The sequence below is a fragment of the Heterocephalus glaber genome, unplaced genomic scaffold (genome assembly GCF_053883595.1).
Source record: "Heterocephalus glaber isolate CG9 unplaced genomic scaffold, H.glaber_assembly_v1.0 deba00001617, whole genome shotgun sequence".
Taxonomy (NCBI): Eukaryota; Metazoa; Chordata; class Mammalia; order Rodentia; family Bathyergidae; genus Heterocephalus; species Heterocephalus glaber.
In genome coordinates this window covers 52,579-66,463 of record NW_028258387.1, presented here as the reverse complement: position 1 = coordinate 66,463, position 13,885 = coordinate 52,579, and positions in this window count along the sequence as shown.

Genomic DNA, 13,885 nt, shown 5'->3' with positions numbered 1-13,885 from the left:
TTTGTGTGGGATTAAAGGCATTATTATTAGCTAAGAGAGACTATTATAACTATAAGAAATCATGTAACCTTCATGATAATCACAAAGAAAATACCCACAGAAAGAAAAGCAAAAGGAATAAATGACCAGGTGCAGTGGCACACACCTGTGATCCCAGCTAGGAGGCAAGAATCCCAGCTAAGCAAATGCAATTTTGACCTTATCCTGGGAAACTCAGCAAGACTGTGTCTCAAAATAAGAAGTAAAAATGGATGGAGATGCAGCTCAGCCCTCGAGCCCTTGCCTCACATGCACAAGGCCCTGAGATCAATGCTCAGTACTGAAAAAAGAAAAAAGGAAAATTTATAAATGAATCAAAGCATATACACATAAAAGAAATCAGAAAAGATTCAAAGGAGATGGAGAAATGAATTACAAGACAGAAAACAATGGACAAAATGCAATACTAAATCCTTACCTGTCAATACGTAATTAAATATGAACAGACTAAACTCAATGACCTGACTTAGGGTGGTTAAATGATTTTAAAAACCCAAAATCAATATATGTGCCTAAAACATATTCACTTTGGATCTAAAGACACACATAGGCTAAAAGTGACAGGGTAGGAAAAGATATTGAATGCAAAGGAGAACATATTTATATAACCTGTATTAGTTACTTTCAACCTCTGGGACAAACTACCTGATGGCTGCCACTTAAGAGCGGGAGAGGGTCATTTTCGCTCCAATTTTCCGAAGTTTGAGTCCCTGGTCTGCTGGCTCCACTGCAGAAATGGCAGGGCAGAAGGGCAAAACGGAGGGAGCTGCTCAACCCCAGACACACAGCCAGGAAGCACAGAGAGAGGGAAGAGCCAGAGTCACAGAGCGACTCTCCAAAGGCCAGCGCCGGTGACCCGCCTCCTCCAACCTCCTCCTGACAGCACTTTCGGCTATCAGCTCACCCAAGGATGAATCCTCTGACATGCACAGTGGGCCCCATGATCCAATCATCAGCCTCCAAAGTCCCACCTTTGAACACACGAGCCTCTCGGGGACATTTTAGATCTGAGCCATAAAATGACAAAGCAATCTTTAAATCAAACTCTTTCAGAAAAGACACAGTCATACTACAATGAAAAAGGGGTCAGCCCATCACAGAGTTATATTCTCAATTTATATATTTACTTATAGCCAACATCAGTGCAACTCAACCTAGAAAACAACACTGACAGAACAGAAGGGAGCAATACACAGCAGCATAAATATTTTAGGGTAATTTAATGCTCCATTTCAAGAATGGCTAAATATCTGAACTGAAAATCAGCAAGAAATAGCAACAACTCAGCAGCAGCAGGAGAACACACATCACACTCAAGTACACCTGGAATAGTCTTCAGAGGACTGCGTACATGCGGTCTCAAAACAATGTCAAGGGGGTAAGCAGACTGAAATCTCATCAAGTACCTTAATGGCCACACTAAAAGCAAATGACAGAAAACTAAATTTACACATCTCTGTGAAATAAATACACTCTTGAACAACAACAGATCATAGAAAAGAACAAAAGGGAAAACATGTAATTTCTTGAGACAAATGAAAATATCAGAATGTATAGGATGCAGCAAAGAGTAGCATAGGGCAACTGACAGTGACAAATGCCCACATTTAAGAAATATATAGAGAGAGAGTAAGCAAAGTAAAATGACTTGAAAATGCTAGACAAAAACAATGCCCCAAGTTAGCAGAAGGTAATAAATTTTTAAAATACCACAACAAAAGCAACATAATTTGTGCTACTGTTTAAATTTGTGCTACAGTTTAAACAGTTTAAAAGCAGATATGGCCAACAATCCCCAATGCCATGGTGCTGGGAGGTGAGGGAATGCACGAAGTGTTCAGGTCTGTGTACTCCACACTCGTGAACAGATTTGTGCTCCTCACTGAAGTCCTTGAGACATGAGCCAGAATCCTCTCCTCTCCCTGTCTCCTTGCCTTTCCACAATAGGTTGACACAGCAAGAAGACCCTTCCTAATGTGAGTTCCTGGACCTTAGAATTCCAGCCTCCAACACTGTAGTTATTTCCTTTTCTTCATAAATTACTCAGTTGGTGGTATTCTGTTGTAGCAACTCAAAACAGACCAAGACAAGCATAGAATAAGAAAACAGTAAATAATCAACAAAAGGAAGTGTTCATCATTGGAAAAGACAAAATTGAGAAACTTTTAGCTAGAATAACTCAGGAATCAAGAAGAAATGCTCAAATAAATCCAAAATGAAAGTACAGATAGAACAGCTCATATCACAAAAGTGAAAATAATCTCAAGAGACTGCTATTCCCCTATACATGAATGACCTAGGGGAAATGTGTGCATTCCTAGAAACACACAACCTATCCATTCTGGTTCATGATGAAATCCTGAAAAGAGGATAATGAATAAGCAATAATTTAAAACATCCTAAGACGAGAAAATCCATGGTAGAAGACCAAAAGTCTGATTTGCATCAAAATTTTAAAGAATACACAGGACTCCTTTCTAACTTCTTCTAAAAAACAGCCCAGGAAACATGTTGAAAATAGTTTATGAAGCCAGCATTTCCCTTACCTGAAAACTACAAGAGATATTAGATACTCAAAGAAAACTACACAAAGCAATTATCCCTGAAGAACATACATGTAAAAATCCCTGGGGAAATATCAACCAACAGCACATTAAAATATCATACATCTCAATTAAGCAGGATTTCTTCCTGGGATACAAGAATGGTTCAGCATATGCAAATCAATATATGAGACATAAATTACCTAAAAGATTAAAATAACATGGTCATGTCAAAAGATGTAATAAAAACATTTGACAAAATTCAGCACTCTGTCATGATAAAACATTTAACACAGTAGGTATAAAAGGAGTTTACGTGAACATAACTGAGCATAAATGTGAAAAACCTACAGTTAACATACTCAATTGTGAAAACTTGAAATCTTTGCCTTTTAAAGTCACAGAGAAGGCAATTCCCAAGCGCTCTGCTCTCTAATAATTTCTACTCTACACAGCACTGGAAATTTTTGCCAGGGCAATTAGGCAAGAAAGAGAAACAAATGAATCCCAAATGGAAGGAAGATCTAAAATTATGTTTCCAGCTGACACAGTCATATATGTAGAAACACGAAAGACTCCTTAAAAATCTTTTAAGATTGCTACTATAACTATTAAGTGAATCAAGAAAAGGTACAGAATAAAGAAGCACTATACAAAAATGAGTTCTACTTCTTTATACTAAAACTACATGGAAAGAAAATTAAGAAAGTCTAGTTGTAATAACATGAAAAATAAGAAAATACACAGTGATAAACTGAACCAGGAAAGTGACTTTCACACTGAAAAGTATAATATATTTATGAGAGAAATTAAAACAGATACAAATAATTGCAAAGACACCCTACGTTCATGGATTGGAAGAATTAATATTATTTAAATGTGCACCTTACTCAAAGCAATCTACAGATTGCTGTCAAAATCATAGTGGAGGGCCAGGGATTTAGCTTAGTGGTGCTGCCACCTGCCTTGCAAGGGCAAGGTCCTGAAAATCCTAAAATCCATATGAAACTATGAAAGATCCTTATATGATTTGAATGTATCCACTACACAATTAAGGCACAATTAAATATTAGCAGGTGGGCCTTTTAAGAAGTGACTGGGCCATGATGTTAAGGCCCTTGTAAAAGAAGCTTCATGCAGCAAAAAGTCCTACCTGATGCTGGTGCCTTCAGCTTGGACTTTTCAGCTTCCAAAACTCTAAGCAAATCTATCTATGTTCTTTATAAATAACCAGGTGTGGGATCCTCCGGAGAGGAAACCCTCTGAACATAAGGGGTGTGGGATGGAGCCTTCATCTTGTTGCAAAGGCAGAAGACACATGAGAGCACACAACAGATGTGGGCTTAAAAATGTTAATTTTATCAAAAATCCTTTGACATTCCCAGTTCAGTTCCAAAGCAAGGAAGTATTCACTCTGGAGAGAAGCCCTGTGGATGGAAGCAAAGAGGAAAGCCTCCACACACTCTGGCTCTTTTCAAGTTCACTGAAGGACTCTACTGGAGAGAACACTCTGGGAGTGGGGAATGTGGGAAAGCCTTCTGGGATCCTCATTCTTTCTGAGTCCATGCAGTGGCATGCTATAGAGAGAACCTTGAGGATGGGAGGAATATGGGGAAGCCTTCCTTTCTTTATACAGATTTCAAAGACAGATGATAATGCACACTGGAGACACATCCTGCTGGTATCTGCTATGGGGAGAAGTCTTTGTCCTAATTCATTCCAAATATGTGGAATAACTCACACCTGTCAAAACCCCTACAAATAGAAACTGTTATCAAGCCTTCATGTCTCGCAGTGACATTTGAAGGCATGGAAGGACTCACTGGAGGAAAACCCAATGAATGAGTATGGACAGTGGGAAATACTGTGCTTCTCTTGCAAGTGTTAGAAGACATATGCTAGTGCACACTGGAGATGGACATTATAAATGTCAGGTAGGTGGGCAGGATTTGACTGCCCTAGTTCAGTTCCAAAGCACGAAATGACTCACACTGGAAGGAAAGTAGGAATGCCTTCATGTCTCTCCCCAGCATTCAAAAATCTACAGGAACTAGAACTGACAATAAATCATGAGGATGGAAGGGATGTGGGAAAGCCCATCAGTCCCAGTCGCTTTCTGATGGGTGAAAGGAAACATTGTGTGTGTAAATAATGTGGTAAAGGCGTGGTCATGAACCCATAGAGGCTGGATGATGATGATGTGTTCTTGCAGGTTTGTCATTTATGACAAGGGACCCTGCTGGTAGGAGATGTTGATGTGGGGGTGGCTGTGTGGAAAGAGGGCGAAGGGACACAGGAACTCTCCTGTGCTCTTGACTCTTATCACCTTCTCAAATGTCCCTCCTCTCAGCACTCAGGAAGTTACTACAGCACTGAACGTAGCCCACAGGTAAGGCCCGGAGGCCTCTGCCCACAGCTCCCACCTCCCACCTCCTTCAGGAAAGCTCCATCCAGAGGCAGGAGGACTGACCTGCAGAGTAGCCAGTGGGACTGAAGGCCTTGCAGGACAGGTGCTAAAGTTCTGAGGTGGCAGAAGACAGCAGCCAGCCACGACCAAGCCACACCCCTACCTTTCTGGGGGTGCTTCCTGGAGTCTTCTGGACAGGACAGCTTACCCCAGCCATGTTCTGAGGGTGGGGGCTAGTTTAGGCTCACGTTTCTGTTACACGCTCAGTGTTTTCAGTTATTGGCTTCCTCACTGGACATCCTGAGGCCTCCTGGCTTGGGGTGTATCTGCCAGAGGCACAAAGAACCACAAAGGCGAGTAATTTTGTGTTCTTGGACTGCGGTGTCCTCCTCTGAAAGAGTGATGGTCAACCATCCTTTCCTCCAGGGAGGGTGGCCCACTGGATGGAAAGCTCTAGGAAGGGGTTGGGGATGGCTCAGTGGCACAGCACGGCCTAGCATGCAACACTCCCTGGGTTTCGTCCTCAGCCCTGGAATAAACAAATCAACCCAAAACACACAGGGAATCTTCTGATGCCATTAGCCTGAGCGCAGGTGGCAGCTGGACCCCACTCAATGCCCAGTGGGACTGCTAATCAGTGTGTCCCGACCACCCTGCCCCCAACACACTCTACCTCCTCACCCTTGTCTCAGTGGCTGTTCAATTCCCTTCACAGACTCACTCCACTATCACACAGACACTTCTTTCACCTTAGTTAACCAATCTACTTCCACTCAACTGTACACTCCACAAAAGTAAGGCACCATCCACTCCCCCCAGGGCCCATGCCCAGGACCTTGAATCGTGCCCAGCTCAGACTAAGTGTCAGAGCCATCTGTCTCCTCTCTGTCAAGTGACTCTCCAGCCCTCATCTGTGGAATCCGTGTTGGCCTGTAGTGTTTGTCCCTGAGCCCTCAGGCAGCACCGGTGCCCACTGCGTACACTTTATCTAACTGAAACCACTTTGTCCAAAATAAAAATGGCCACACTGCATTTCATGAGTATAACCTTGTGTAAGGGAAATTAAGGACAAAAATTATACAAGGGACAAGAGGGAGAAGTCAGGAATACCCACAGGTGTCCGTGAAGTGACAATCTATTATCTGAAAGTGGACTTGGAATAGTTTAAGTGCATATTGAGAATTCCTGCCCAACTAGTCAAATAAGTAAAAAAGGAACTACATCTACAAAAAAAGAGTGAAAAATGAACAAAGAGTGAAAAATGAAATCATGTAAGATGCTCCAGTAAACTATATAACACAGGAAAAGATGGGACACAAAATGAGAAACATGGAAGAAAACAATGAGTAAAAACAGTAACATATATGGTATCTATTAATTCAACTGTAAGATCAGCAGTTTATTTATTTGGTTTTTTTTGGGGGGGTACTGGGGATCAAACTCAGGACCTTGTGCTTGTGAGGCAGGCACCAGAAACACTGAGCTAAATCCCCAGCCCTGATCAGCAGTTTAAAAATCAACAGTCCAGGGTCGGGGATTTAGCTCAGTGCTTTCACCGCCTGCTGCACAAGCACAAGGACCCGAGGAGTTCGATCCCCAGTACCAAATAAATAAATAAATAAATAGTCCAAGCAAACTACTGAAACAGAGATTACAATAAGGAACTGAAAACCAAAACTAAATTGTATACTGTTTACACATAAACTACTTTAAATATAGTGACTCTGAGATGAGAGGAACAGAGACATATATACAATGCAGAAAGTGAAAGTAGTTGTATTAGAAAAACAGATTTCAGAACAAGGAGAATATCAGGGATGATGAGGGGCATCACTTAATTGCAAAGGAGGTCATTACCTCCAAGAAGTTATTCTAGTCCTTCCTATGTCTGTACCTGACAGATTATCAATATGCATCAGGCAAACATTGACAGAACTGAATGAGAAATCCACCAATTCATACCTTAGAGACCTCAGCACCCCTGCCTCAGGATGAGCAAGTCCTGCAGGCAGAAATTCAGTGAGGTTGGAGGTGAATTCACCAGCCCACTCAACCAACTGGACCTAACTGTCCTTTATGCACTACTGTTGTTGGATGGTACAGTCTCCCAGGGATCCAGGACAGCTGAAGAACAGATAAACACAACTTTTATTTAATGTAAAAGAGAGAGAGGGAAAAGGGAAGTGAAGAAAAAAGAAGAAAGGGAAAAAAAGTGAAGGAAGAGAGAAGGACAAGAAGAGATGTATCTATGGATGAGCCACTGCACAAAGAAGCATGGCAAAATGACAAGACTGTTGCAGCAGCGAAGTCAAGGGTTGCTGCCTTTTATATCCTTCCATCCATCCGTCTGAAGTTGTTTCACACACACATCCTGGCTGTAACTGACAAGTAGCATGCTTGACCAGGTTAGAGAGATACATCCTGCTCCCAGCTTTTCCCCTCTTTATAATTAAAGGTCACGTCCTATTGTCCAGACTGTGACAGCCCTAATCTACCTCACTACCTCACCCAACAAAAGGGGAATGCAAACTCTCAAGTTTACAAGGAACATCTGCCAGAACAGACTACAGTCTAACCCTGGGACCATTAAACATGCCTTATACAACCTCCAACAACAGAAACGGCACTTGTGTACTCCCTAATTCCAGTGGAATGGAGTTGGAAATCAGGAGCAGAAAGATACTGGGAAAATTCCAATAAATTTGCAGGTTATACAGCATAATTCTAAATAACACATGGATCAAGAATAAATCTCAGTGTTGCTGGATGATTCCAGGCTTTTTCTGTCCCACCCAAAGAATTGACTGGGAAAACTGATGAATAGGTGAATGGGACTTTTATTTAAATAAAAGAAGAAAAGGAAAAAAAGTGAAGAAAAGAGAAGAGTAAAGAGGCAAGAAAGGTGATGATACGTTTTGCATGCAGGGTGGACCACTGCAGAAACAGAAAGACAGCAGAATAGGAAGATCTGCAGTGGCAATGAAATCAATGTTGCCATCTTTTATACCCTATCAGATCTGGCCCCTCTGAAGTTGCTCTACCCACACATGCTGGCTGTGATTGACGGGTCATATCCTGTTATTCAGCCTCCATTCCAGATCTTCCTAATTGACAGATTACATACTGTTTTCCAGCCAGTCTGCCATGCCCTCATCTGCCTCATCAAGACACTTTAAAGTATTCACCAGTACAATAGATCACCTGGACCTATCTGCCCTTTTTACACTACTTCACTCAAAGAGGGAAGAATGCACATTCTCAGGTTAATATGAAATATTCTTGGCCCCACCCCTTCAGCGCAGAGGATCGGAGATCCTGAGCAGTACATGGGGCATCCAGTGGCCCTGCCCCTTCGGCGCAGAGGAGCAGGGGCATGCGGGCATCAACACAGGACCCCCCACCTCTGGCCACTGGGCCAAGCCAGCACCTGGATCCACACCACAGAGGGGCAGTGGGTCAGAAAGGACATTGATCTGAGCTCCAGAAGATAGAACAGAAGTGAACAAGAGAAAGAGGGCCTCTCTGAGGCTCCTAGATGAAAATTCATGCCCACTGGAAAAGTGAAGAAAATCTCTGCAATAAAGGCACACCAGACCACCATAGTTGATAAGGTGGAGGGATCATCACCTCCCATCTGAACCTGGACTATCGCCAGGGGAAGGGCAGCAGGAACCTGCAGGAGAAGCTTGCAGAGTTCAACCCTGCAGGGGGTCAGAGATCTCAACTTGGGCCTTGCAGGCAGAAATTGGCCTGAGCCTCAGGGGACAGCTGCTGGCTTGCTGAGACTAACTGACTTACATCTGCACATTCCTGCCCATGCTGTCTATAGTGACAGCAGAGACATACCCTGAAGGAGGCCCTTTTTAAAATTTTTTATTTTCAAAGTAATTTTTTCTCTTTATTTTTAATATTTTTTAAAATTTTTATCTGTTCTTTTCTCTATTCAATTTTTTTCCTTTCTTTCTCTTCTTTTCTTTTTCTCTCTCACTCTCTCCCACCTTGTTCTTCATTTCTCTCCCTTTTTATTCCTGTTCCTGTCCTAATTCGAATTTCTTTTTTTCTTACCTTTTCTTTTCTTCTCTTTTTCCTTCTCTTGATTGTCACTAGTTTTAAAGAAATGTGAATTCAGTTTCTAGCCTCCTTATTGCTGTTACGTTGTTCTGTTCTTTCGTTTGTTCTTTCATTCTGTCTTCTCCTCTTCTCTTCAACAGCTTCCTAGAGTTTGCATGATCTTCCTGTGCCCTCTGGCCTCACTTCTAACCTTTCCCTATCATACCTATATATCTCTCCCTCCCCAACTCCTTCTAAGTCCCCATCTCGAAGAGTAAAGTTGCTATACTGAAGAGTTTATTCACCATAGACGTATTTTGGGCTGGCCCTTGACTTTGATTTAATTCACATTTAAAAGTGACAGATTAATAACTACCACAAGTTGCCATTTTCTAAACTGTGCTTGATGCTATTGTTGTTGCTGATTGTATCACTTAGGCTTAGGCATTGTGACTGATCTAATCAGTTGTCCTTCCTGGTATACTGAAAATGAGATAGCCTAAGAGTCATTAGAGGCTCAAAACCTAAAGGCCAGATATATCTGGAAGACATTTCTGAAAAACAATCATGCCATACAGTTTCTAAATACAAGCAAAAAGATACTACAATAAGCAATACTGAAGTATCAACCCAGGAATTGAACCATAAACAGTACCAACAACAAAAATAGAAATGAGAAGACACCTAAGCAAGGCACATCAGGCTACTAGCTCACCAAAGGCAAATTCTGGGGGAAACGAGGTGGAAAAGTCTGATAGTCAATCACCTGGACACCCTGCACTGATGGCACAGGAAGTAACAAAACAGATGAATGAAGCTCTAGAAAAATTCAAAACAGAAGTAATTTCCCAGAGAACCACAGAGATGGTGAGCAGATGGAAAGACATGATTAGAGACTCTAGAACAGAAACAGATAAAAAATAGATGAGCTCAGGACCATGATGGAAACCATTGAAAGGGAAGCAATACTTCCAAATTCATTCCTGGAAGCCAAGTGTTACTTTGATTCCAAAACCAGGGAAAGATCCAACCCAAAAAGAGAACTACAGGCCAATCTCTCTAATGAACATAGATGCAAAAATCCTCAATAAGATACTGGCAAACAGAATACAGAGGGTCATCAAGAAGATCATACACCCTGATCAAGTCGGATTTATCCCAGGGATGCAAAGATGCTTCAATATATGTAAATCAATAAATGTAATACATTATATTAACTGAGTCAAGGACAAAAACCATATGATCATCTCAATTGATGCAGAAAAAGCATTTGACAAAATCGAACATTCGTTCATGATAAAAACCCTAGAGACAATTGGAATAGATGGTCTTTATTCCAAGCTAATAAAGGCTATCTATGAAAAACCAACAGCCAACATCATACTAAATGGTCAAAAACTCAAAACCTTCACAGTAAAATCAGGAACAAGACAAGGATGTCCACTATCACCACTCCTGTTCAGTATAGTTCTGGAAACATTAGCCACCGCTATTAGACAAGAGAAAGAAATAAAAGGAATAAAGATAGGAAAGGAGGAAGTTAAACTGTCATTATTTGCTGATGATATGATACTCTACATAGAAGACCCAAAAAACTCCACCAGAAGACTTCTAGACTTAATTGACAGATTTGGTAGAGTAGCTGGATACAAGGTAAACACTAAAAAATCAATAGCCTTCTTGTACATAAATAACAGACTGAGAGAGAAATTAAGGAAACAATTCCTTGTACAATAGCATCCCTCAAAAATGAAATATCTAGGAATCAATCTAATGAAGGAGACAAAGGACCTCTACACTGAAAACTACAGCACTGTGAAAAAAGAGATCGAAGAGGATATAAGAAAATGGAAAGACATCCCTCACTCCTGGGTAGGAAGAACCAACATAGTGAAAATGGCCATATTTCCAAAACTGCTACACAGATTCAATGCAATCCTGATTGAAATCCCAATGGTATATCTCACAGAACTAGAGAAAACAATCCAAAAATTCATTTGGAACCAGATGAGGCCTAGAATAGCAAAACCAATACTAGGCAACAAAGACAAGGTAGGGGGTATCACAATCCCCAACTTGAAACTATACTACAAAGCCACTGTGATAAAAACAGCATGGTACTGACAAAGAAACAGACCTGAGGACCAGTGGAATACTTTAGAAGATACAGAAACAACCCCAGACATGCTCAGCTACCTCATCTTTGACAAAAGATCCAACCACCCTCATGGGAGGAAAGATAGCCTCTTTAATAAATGGTGTTGGAAAAACTGGATTTCAACCTGTCAAAGATTAAGACTAGACCCCTATCTTTCACCAACCACTAAACTAAAACCAAAGTGAATTAAAGATCTAAATATTAAAACAGAAACACTAAACTTGCTGGAAAAAAAGTTTGGTAGAACTCTTGAAGACACTGGCATAGGAAAAGATTTTATGAACAAATCCTCAGTAGCACGGGAACTAGCGCAAAGAGTCAACAACTGGGATCTCATCTTATTAAAAAGCTTCTGCACTGCAAGAAAAACTACCAAAAGAGCTAAGAGACAACCTACAATGTGGGAAAAAATTTTTACCAGCTGCTCCTCAGACAAAGGTCTACTATCTAGAATATATAAAGAATTCAAAAAATCAGACCCCCCCCCAAATATAAAGAACTGATTCAAAAATGGCCATCTGAAATGAACAGACATTTCTCAGACAAAGAAGTAAAAAGAGCAAATAAATATATGAAAAAATGTTCAACATCACTGGTCATTCAACAGATGCAGATGAAAACAGCACTGAGAGTCACCTCACCCCAGAAAGAATGGCTGCTATCAAGAAATCAAACCTAATAACAAATGTTGGTGGGGCTGTGGGGGAAAAGGAACTCTTCCCATTGTTGGTGAGAGAGCAGACTGGTGCAACTACTGTGGAAATCAATATGGAGATACCTCAAAAAACTAGTACTAGAGGTCCCATTTGACCCAGATATCCCTCTGCTGCGTATCTTTCCAAAAGAATTAAAAGAATCATACCACAGTGATATATGCACACCCATGTTCATAGTGGCACAGTTTGTAATAGCTAAAGTGTGGAAACAGCCCAAGTGCCCATAAATAAATTTATAGTTCTTTGTATTTTACCCTACCTTGCTTTTCCTTTTTTTCTCAGCAGAAAGTCTACAATGGAAGAGCTACCTAGAAACCAACAAATGGCCTACTTTCTGGGTCACAACAGCTCAATGCACAGTGATGGACTCCTCATTAGGTAGGCAACACATAAGTCCCCACTCTGTCCCAAGTTTTCCTTGGTCATTCTCTGGCTGTAGCTTAGCTCCTTCTGGGGCTCATCGCTGTGCACTAGGTGGCTGGGCATGCAGAAACTATAAGGCCCCGGTGAGGACAGGAGTAGAAGACAACTGGATCCTGAGCCACTCTGAAGCAAGGAGAGCAATGCAGCTTAGAGAGAGAAAAATGCCTTGTTGAGGGTCAACAGCAAGTGCACAGATCCCAGGGCTGTGATGGGACGAGAAGATGAAGTGCTCTGGCTTCGGGAAAAGAGACCCAAGTCTCAAGGTAAAGCCACTGCTCACCAGCCTGGGGCCTACAGGGGACTGAGGTGTGTCTGCAGTTGGGTTCTAACCCCCGTGTGTGTGTGACAAGAGGCAAAAATGTATCTGCTAGCCAGGTGTATCGCACACCTGTAATCCCAGACCTCCGGGAGGCTGAGGCAGGAGAATCAGACGTTTGAGCTCAGTCTGGGCAACTTAGCTACTCTGCAAGACCCTTTCACAAAACAAAAAACAAAAAAGGACTGCGGATGTAGATCAGTGTGAAGGCCTTGAGCTCAATCATCCCGAGTACTGCCATAAAACAGCAGTCTCCTGTCCTGAGCATGCCCTCCCCAGGCATGAAGAGATCAAAGGTTCCACTCTTGCAAATAATGGTTTCATTTTAGGTTGGGCACTGTTCTTCTCCTTGTACCTCATTTGCAAGGCAACTGGCACCCAAGCAATGTGGGAGTTCCAGTGGTGGGCTTTAGCACTGTATCCAGGGTTGGGACTTTGTGAAGGTTTTTAGTTTTTGTCATGGCCCTCCCATCAACAGTGACCTAATTTCATCTCCAACTCCTCTTTCTAATACCATTACTGCCTTGTATTCACCATCTAGGTGAATGGTTCACAACTTTGGCTGCAAATTAGAACCAGTTGGGAACTTTTCAAACCTCAGCACCAAAGCCAGACCCCAGACCACCATTATGTCTCTGGGAATGGGGCCCAGGCTCCCCAGGGGAAACCAATGTGGTCAAGGTAAAGCACCTCAGCCCTGCTGGGGGAACAGAGAGCAAGAGCGGTGACCCAACCACCTTGGTCTCCACTGGGCTGACCGCACTGCTCCACCTACAGGCAGCAGTTTCTAAACGTCTACTGCCCTGGCTTCCCTCACAAGTAAAGCTCGCTGACCCTAAACGGCAATGCAGACAAAACTAAGGAAAGAGAATCAAGAGGAACGGTGTTAAAATGGGAATGTGCATGCCTCCCAAAGGCTGCCTCCTAGCAACCGGTCCCGAGAGGCCAGGAGAGAGCCTCACTTGTCACACCGTATTGATACTTTTTCTCTCAGATCAAGAACTACTGATATCCACATGTACAGACATTAGAACCAGGAAGCACGATGGAGCGCAGAGCAGGGCTTCTCATGTCATGGCAGCCACAGATGGCACACACTTCCCATCCAACTGGCTCCCAGCGCAGGGTCCCCAAGGCTCCCCCACGCACCAGGAGCAAGTCCTCGGGCTGCAATCAGTAAGCACCAGCTGGTTGGGACTTGCCTAGACCATCAGTAAAATGGTAGAATTTGGG